Source organism: Camellia sinensis, chromosome 10 (genome assembly GCF_055761805.1).
Source record: "Camellia sinensis isolate YWXY chromosome 10, ASM5576180v1, whole genome shotgun sequence".
NCBI lineage: Eukaryota > Viridiplantae > Streptophyta > Magnoliopsida > Ericales > Theaceae > Camellia > Camellia sinensis.
In genome coordinates, this window is record NC_138970.1 from 148,690,855 (window position 1) to 148,698,743 (window position 7,889).

The window sequence follows — 7,889 nt, forward strand, 5'->3', positions numbered from 1 at the left end:
TTGTCTATTCCGACCGGAGTGGCCTTCACGGTGGAAGCTGACGCATCATCCTCCACTCGGATGTGCTCATTGATGCGCTGCATGAGCTGGCCCATGGAGGTCGGTTGGTGCATGGTAAGCGAGTCCCGCAGTCTATGTCCGACCGGGAGACCACGCTTATATTGCGTGATGGCAAGGTTGACCGGGCAATCCAGGATCTCGTTGAAGGTCTCCCAATACCTTGAATTGTATGCCTTCAGTGTGTCGCACGGTTCCATCTTGACACTCAGCAAGTGATCGACTTCCTTTGGCGTTTTTGTGTTAGTTTTGAAGCGCGTAACAAACGCTTCGGCCAACTGATGCCACCGTTGTATGCTCCCTTCCGGCAACCTCTCAAACCACTTTAAGCCCAGCTCACCCAAACTGGACGGGAAGATTAGGCACATAAGTCCGTCATTGCGCCGATGTCCGGCCATAACCTGTCGGAAGTGGCTCACATGCATGTACGGATCGGTTTTTCCGTCGTAAAGTGTGAACTTAGGCCGATGGAATATTAAGTTTGGGATGTGCCTATTGTACGGGGTAGATTCTAATTTATACAAAATATTAAGTTTGGGATGTGCCTAAAACTTGTGGGCGATAGAGATTGAATGATATGTTCTAGAGTATATATGTAGAATAGGGCTATAAACCAGTCGAGTCAAGCCGAGCGTTAGTATGTTTTAGTTTATTTATTAAGATTTTAACAAGTTTTAGCTCAACTCAATAAAAATTTAACGAACTGAGCTCGAGCTATCCACGTGCTAGAACGAGCCAAATAAATTATAAATTTATATTTACGTATGAGACTAGAATTACAATTGATACTTTGATTATACAATTATATATACGATATCTATAAACATACTAAAAAAAAGTCAATATCTTACCAAAATAATAATATCTACCACCACTATTATATAAATGTATTATCTATAGTTAGCTATTATTAATAAATTTAGCTACAATATTATTTACATTTATATTATTTAAATATATAAATAACATATTTATCCTATTTTTTGTACATATTTATACATTATTTAATACATAAATAATATATTTATCCTATTATTCAAATAAATGTTTACAAACTCAACTAACGAGCCGAGCACAAGTTTTAGTATGTTTGGCTTATAAGCTAGCTTTTTGGCTTGTTACGAAAAAATGTAAAAAAAATTAGAGAGGTAATGTGTCACGACCTAAACCCGCCCCTAAAAGTTTGGTCCATAACCGGCCTATAATTAGGCCTCAAAACAAAATTTCAATAATATGCATCCAACAACGGGGCCTAAAGCGGAAGCAAATAAATTACAAAACGTCTATTGAGCAGTGCTGATATGCCAAGATTTAAATATACTCAATTTATATATATATATATATATATACATATGTAAGTCCACGTTATGTAGGTATATACAAGGAGTTCGCAATCAAAAATTTGCATATTACTCACGGGTTTAATAAAAACCATCAAAAACTTGACAAAACATGTGACGTCAAAAGATCCAAACAAAAAAACTTCAATTGTGGAGCTTAACACAACAGACCCATCAAAAAGGGCTTCTGAAGCTGACCTAAGACTGTCCTCCAAGCTGATCACCTACATAAACATATATAAAAACGAAGTGAGCAAGACTCAGTGAATAATAATAATGTAAAGAGGTTCGGGTGAATAAGAATATGTCTTGGAGAATATTTATCTAATGTTTACATGTCCCGTTCGTCATATTCCAAAACGGCCTCGGGCCCACATAGGACGGAACGGCTTAGGCCTAACGTAGGACAGAACGGCCTTAGGGCCCAATGTAGTGCACAATGGCCTCGGGCCCAACATAATACCAAACGGCCTCAGACCCAACATAATACCAAACGGCCTCGGGCCCAACATAAATACAAAACGGCCTCGAGCCCAATAAAGTACAAAACTACCTCGGGCCCAATAAAGTACAAAACGGCCTTAGGCCCAATAGAGTACTCATATACAATGGGACAGAACAACTTTAGATCCTTTTATTATGCCATTACTCACTGCTTATATCATTGCTCAATTGTTTCCATACACTTAAATTTATTTAACGTGTGCCACTCATAAGCAAAATACATAAATCATTGCACCATTTATCCTGAATATGTCATTCGCAATCATATTGTAATAACCATAGTACAATTTATCTCGAATGGGCTAAATATAATTAAGGTACGTAATCCATAAACCGGAATACTGAAATAAATATATAAATCGTTACACTATTATTACTCACTGTGGTTTAGGCGAGCATCAGTCTCTTTCTACAAGTGACCTACACGTAGCACATATACACAAACGGATAAATAATGCATTCTTTCCTTAGTTTATCTCTTTAATCTTTTGTTCGATTCGTTTACCTCTTATTCACTTCCAAATATTTTAGAGGGATCAGATAAACACATTAACAGTTTCAGAGGGTCAAAAAGAGGTAACAAAAGTGGACAGAATTGCTCCCAATTCCCACACGTGTGGAAGACCACCACCGCATGTGCAGAGAGGTGTGTTGCACGTGTGGCTCTACCTCCCGCACGTGCGGCCATGCCTCCCGCACGTGCGGCCATAGGCCCTGCACATGGAGTCTTGGGCTCTGTCTGAGCAGTCCAAAAATCCAACAAATTCAACCTTCCTAAACTCAATTCCGAGGTTCAATCAAACAAATTTCATTTCAAAAACGTAATATATGATCATAGTAAACATAAATCTCAAGCTAAATTAGATCATAACTCATTTATTTCATTTCTTCATCTTTTCATAGTTATACAAACATATCTTCATATATATATACATGAGCCCAAAGCATGCAAAGATATGCAAGACTAAGATTAACAAAAGGCAATTGCTCATAATCTAAGTCAATACAACCCAAAACATAAGAATCAACTCTTTAATTAATTGAATCCAAACATAACATGCTCAAATTCATGGAATATATCCACTCAAGATCACCACTCATAAACCCTAACTTCAATGGGTGTAAAAACTTCATTTTAAGACTTGATTCTAACCAATTGAAGAAAGATTAAAAAAAGTCTAGTGGATTTTCACTTACTTTGAGCTATATACTTGATTTCCCCTTCCAATTTCTCAAGTCTTCAAGCTTTAAATTGTGCTCTCCACTTTCTCTCTCTTTTCTCTTCTCTTCTCTTCTTTCTCTCTCTTGGGTGACTCTCCATATTTTTCCACTCACCAAATGAGAGAAGATGATCTCAAAAGGGCTTGTATTACATATATATATACATGGCTAGAAAAATGCTTGCCAAACACGCCTTAACGAATCAGACTGAATCAATTTTCAATTAAACTTCCTAAATGGTTCTAAAAATTCCCATTAGCATATTCATGTACTCAGTTTCGATTTCTGTACTTATCAAAGTCGTTAATTTCAGTTTTAAGGTATTAACTCCAGGAATTTTAGCGCAATAAAGCTAATTAATTTGTTACGAATCAAATTTTTACAAAACTTCACATAATATCCTAAAAATCATGCTAATCATAACTGTAAAGCCAATTTTGGTTTATTGCACCTCTAAAGTCCTCAATTTGCAGTCCAAATGTCATAATTTCAACAGATTTCTTTATAACCGACAGATACTAATTGAGAACTATGTAATTTACTCATTAAAATATGGAATTTCGCATCACACACATAACCACACATATAATTGCACATATATTGTGGGAACTAAAGCGTATGAAGCGTTTGAAGGAATCGGGTTATTGCATAAAGTGACTCAAATAAGTCAATAAGTTGGCTTATCAGCTAGTTCCCAAAAAAGACCTAAGATACACTACAGGAAATATGGGTTTAGGTGGCGTTTTTTTAACGGCATTTTTTAAAACATCACTATTTCTAATATTTAATGGCGTTTTATAAATGTCTTGTTTTTCTTTAATTGAAACGGCGCCGTTTTATGAATAGGAGGCGCTTATTAATGCCTTCAAATGCGTGCGTCTCACGCACTTCCTTTTTCAATCTCAAAATTCCCAAATTGAACCGATGCACTCGCAAATAATCTCTCTCTCTCTCTCTCTCTCTCTCTCTCTCTCTCTCTGCTGTCTAAACCCTGATTATCACAGAGATTCAGTTGCTTATCAATGGAATCCTCAGAAATAGAAGTTCTCTCTCGAAATCGAAGTGTTCACTAGAGCGATTTCGAAGTTCATCTCAGTGATTCAGATCTCGAAATCGAAGTTCATATCTCAAAATTTTAAAATTCTGAGTTCATATCACTTCGATTTCGTATTGCGATTCAAATCTGAGTTCATATCACTTCGATTTCGGTTCAGATCGTGATTCAGTTCTCAACGATTCAAATCGGTCTCAGTGATTCATATCTCGAAATCAAAATCGAAATCGAAGGTCATCTCAGCGATTCAGATCGGTGATTCAGCTTGGTGATTCAGAGGTTCAGATCGATCTCAACGATTCAGATCGGTGATTCATCAGAGCTATTTCGAAGTTCTCTCTCGAAATTGAAACCGAAGTTCATCTCAACGATTTAGGTCGGTGAGCTCCACACTCACTCTCTCTCTCTCTCTCTCTCTTAAGGTGAAATCAATCCTGTGATATTCTATGAATGGTTTTGATATTTGATTTGAAATGATCCTGTCATATCCCTCATTTATCAACCTATATGTATTGACCCTTTCTCATCTATAAAAATTATACTAATGCCCTATTCTAAAAATTATGGGTAGGTAAAAAAACCCGGGTTCTGATTTCTATATTGAATGATTTGCAGGAAAAGATAGAGCTTGGACTTTCCAATGTAAGAGTTCAATCATTTCCTATATCATTCTCTTCTCCTTCAACTTTATTAGTGTTTCTATAGATGCAAGCACAAGAACCTTATTCTTGTTTTGTTGATTTATTAAATATCATGTCATTGCAACTTTATTACTTTTGTTTCTATAATACATCCTTTTTCAATTGTAGTAAAGTTATTATCAAGTATATCCATCCTTAATGTGCTGCTAGTTGTCTATATCTACTATATCTGTCTGATGCTTAACATTTGGCCAAGATTATTTTCTAGACATAGGCTTGGTTATGTTGTGCTAAAATATGTTCTTTCGATTGGGAAGACTTCCTAATATTCCGGTATGAAAATTATGTGCAAAATGTAATGTTGCCAACTTGATCTAATTTGATCTAATTTTACTGCTAACCATTGGTTTTTTTAGTTTTGGTTCAAATGAGTCACTTTTAAAAGTTGTGATTGGCTATATGAATGCATTTTTTATGTTTTTATTGTGTGTGTTCAGCATCTGAGAATGCTTTCAAAGGAATTCTGACCAGTCTTCCCAAGGCAAGAGGTGGTGAGTTTGGAAAGTTCTATAGCCTACCAGCACTGAATAATCCAAGGATTGGTAATTTTCTTACTATCTTTTTATGGTTTTGATCAATATATATATATATATATATATATATATTGGTTCCTTTACTAATACTCGCTGCATGAATAATATAAGTTGCTCATGAAAGGAAAAAAAAAAAAAATTGAAAAAAGGGAAAAGAAAGAAAGAAACAATAAGTAAATTACCTTTATTTTAAAGTTAGTTGCCAACTTGCCATGTTGCATAAGATTTTACTTTTATTTGAAATGATTTCTTCTTTCCCTGTTTCATTGTAGTTTTATGTATAATTTTGAGCCATTTTTTATATTGTTTTTGGATTCCCAACTAAAATTTATTATATTTATATAATAAGTCATAAGATTTATATAGAGCAATGAAATCTTTAATTAAATATGCTTTTTTAGACACTTTCTCACATTTTTTGGGTTATGAGGTCTTCTTTTTGTTGCACAAATGACTTACCAAACATTTCTTTGTTGCCCCTGTATCATAACAGATAAGCTGAAATGTGATTAACTATACATTTCTCTGTCACTTTAGTATTATTTCTTGTATATACATATTACATGCTTAAATAAGAATTATGTAGTCACATATGATTAACTATATCTGGATTAGATGGAGGTTGGGGCGGTATATTCTGAAACCTGAAATGTGTGTTAATGTTAATATGATGCTATGTTGCCTTTTAATCATGTCAAAGTCAGGCTTTTCCTTCATCCTCTCCCTTCTTCCAAGTTTTTGAAATCCACCCATTGCCATTCACAATCCTGAAAGGAACACACTTGAGCCTACTTGGTTGATTCTCGTTAAGATGATATCTGTGGCATTTTACATTAAGATGATGTCTGTGGCATATGAAGTGTGAAACATCCTTGAAAACTTTTAGCAAGGTTGTTTGACATGCAAATCCATCTAACATAGCTGACAACTTGACAACTTCATTGTAATTTTTTAGTAATGAGGTGGTAAATGCAAGTCTATTTAACATAGCTAACAACTTCATTATAATTTTTCAGTAATGAGGTGGTAAACACAAAACATGAAAGTATATTATCTTAGGCACAACAACATATAGCTTTGCAGGTAAGGTATAATGTTATTTTCCCTCCCCTGTTTGATTTCTACCTTTTCATCGCTCATACATTTTTCATTCCTAACTTGTTTTGTAGAAAATCGTCTTGCAAGCGGGTGGTGTGAATCTTCCTGGAGTAGGGACAGGACCCACAACAACTGCAGAGACTCCAACCAAAGTTCTATGCTTGACTGAGGTATGATTAATAGTAACCTCTGTAGTTTGACTTTTTTCTTCCCCATGCCAACCCCCTTTACAGTAATTATTGTCTATTCATGCTAATGGTGTTTCATTTTGGGGTACCACGAAGCTAATTACTGTTGATGAACTGATGGATGATGGAGAGTATGAGGAAATTTTAGAGGACATAAGGGAAGAAGGGGAGAAATTTGGTGAGTGTTTCATCCCATAATAGTTGCTGTTGTGTTTTAAATTTGTGTGTACACTCTAATGTATGCCTTCCATTAAACAATCATCTCTATGAATTAAAAAGAAATAAAATGATTTGGACATGTGTTATACAAAAGTGCTTAGACAAGGACCTGATTACACCATCTTGTTATGTAGACATTGTATTCATAGCAAAAGATGCGAGTCCACACCCCACTAGTCATAATATTATTTAAAAATCAGAACATATTCTGTTTTAAAAGTGTATTTCTTCAAATTATGTTTTTAGAATCATGTTAACTGTATTTAAGCAGCCAAGAAGCTTTAGTTAGAACTTAGATGTGTATAATAAGTGGGACTTTTCCTAATTACTCATTTTCAATCTCAACTTCCCAATTTTTTTATTACTTGATTATGACTTTATGAAGCAATTGGTCCAAGTGGATGCACTATACTAGTTTTCATTGTTGCTTTGTCTATACAGATATGGGATTTCAATTTAGGCCGGTTAAGGGGTCATGATGAATCCAGTCCATTGGAAATGGGATATGGTGCAAGCGATGCAGGATTTATGAAATTGATAAATTACCGGTAGCCTTTATAAATCTCTCACTAAAGGCTACCAGGATTTATGCAGGATTGATAAATAAAATAAAATAAAAATAGATATAGATTATGGGTTTAAGTTTGAGTAAATTTTAGATTGAGCTTTGTGGGGGCCGAATACATGGAAAAATCAGATGGTGCTTACCATAGGAAGACTGATATTAATCGGCTATATCCTACGAGAGTGGGGAGCCGAATATAATATATGTGCCGAATAAGTGTAAGTCCTTAGGGCCGAAAAAAAAAAGACAATGATTAAAAAGTAGGCCCTAGCCCTAAGGATCAAAGGGAACAGGTATAAATATAGGAACAATGGTTATAGAAAGGTATGTAAGAATCACTTCACAAAACTTAGTAAAGAAGCTACCTTGAGTGTCTGAACTAACTTGTCCGTCGGAGTGCTAATTCCGG

The 7,889-nt window shown here is 35.1% G+C and overlaps 1 pseudogene; it reads left to right on the plus strand.

The window, feature by feature from the left end:
* The window catches only part of LOC145800759 (LEAF RUST 10 DISEASE-RESISTANCE LOCUS RECEPTOR-LIKE PROTEIN KINASE-like 2.4), a 49,028-nt pseudogene extending 41,561 nt beyond the window's left edge, over nucleotides 1-7,467 (plus strand).
* The last annotated feature ends 422 nt before the right edge of the window (nucleotides 7,468-7,889 follow it).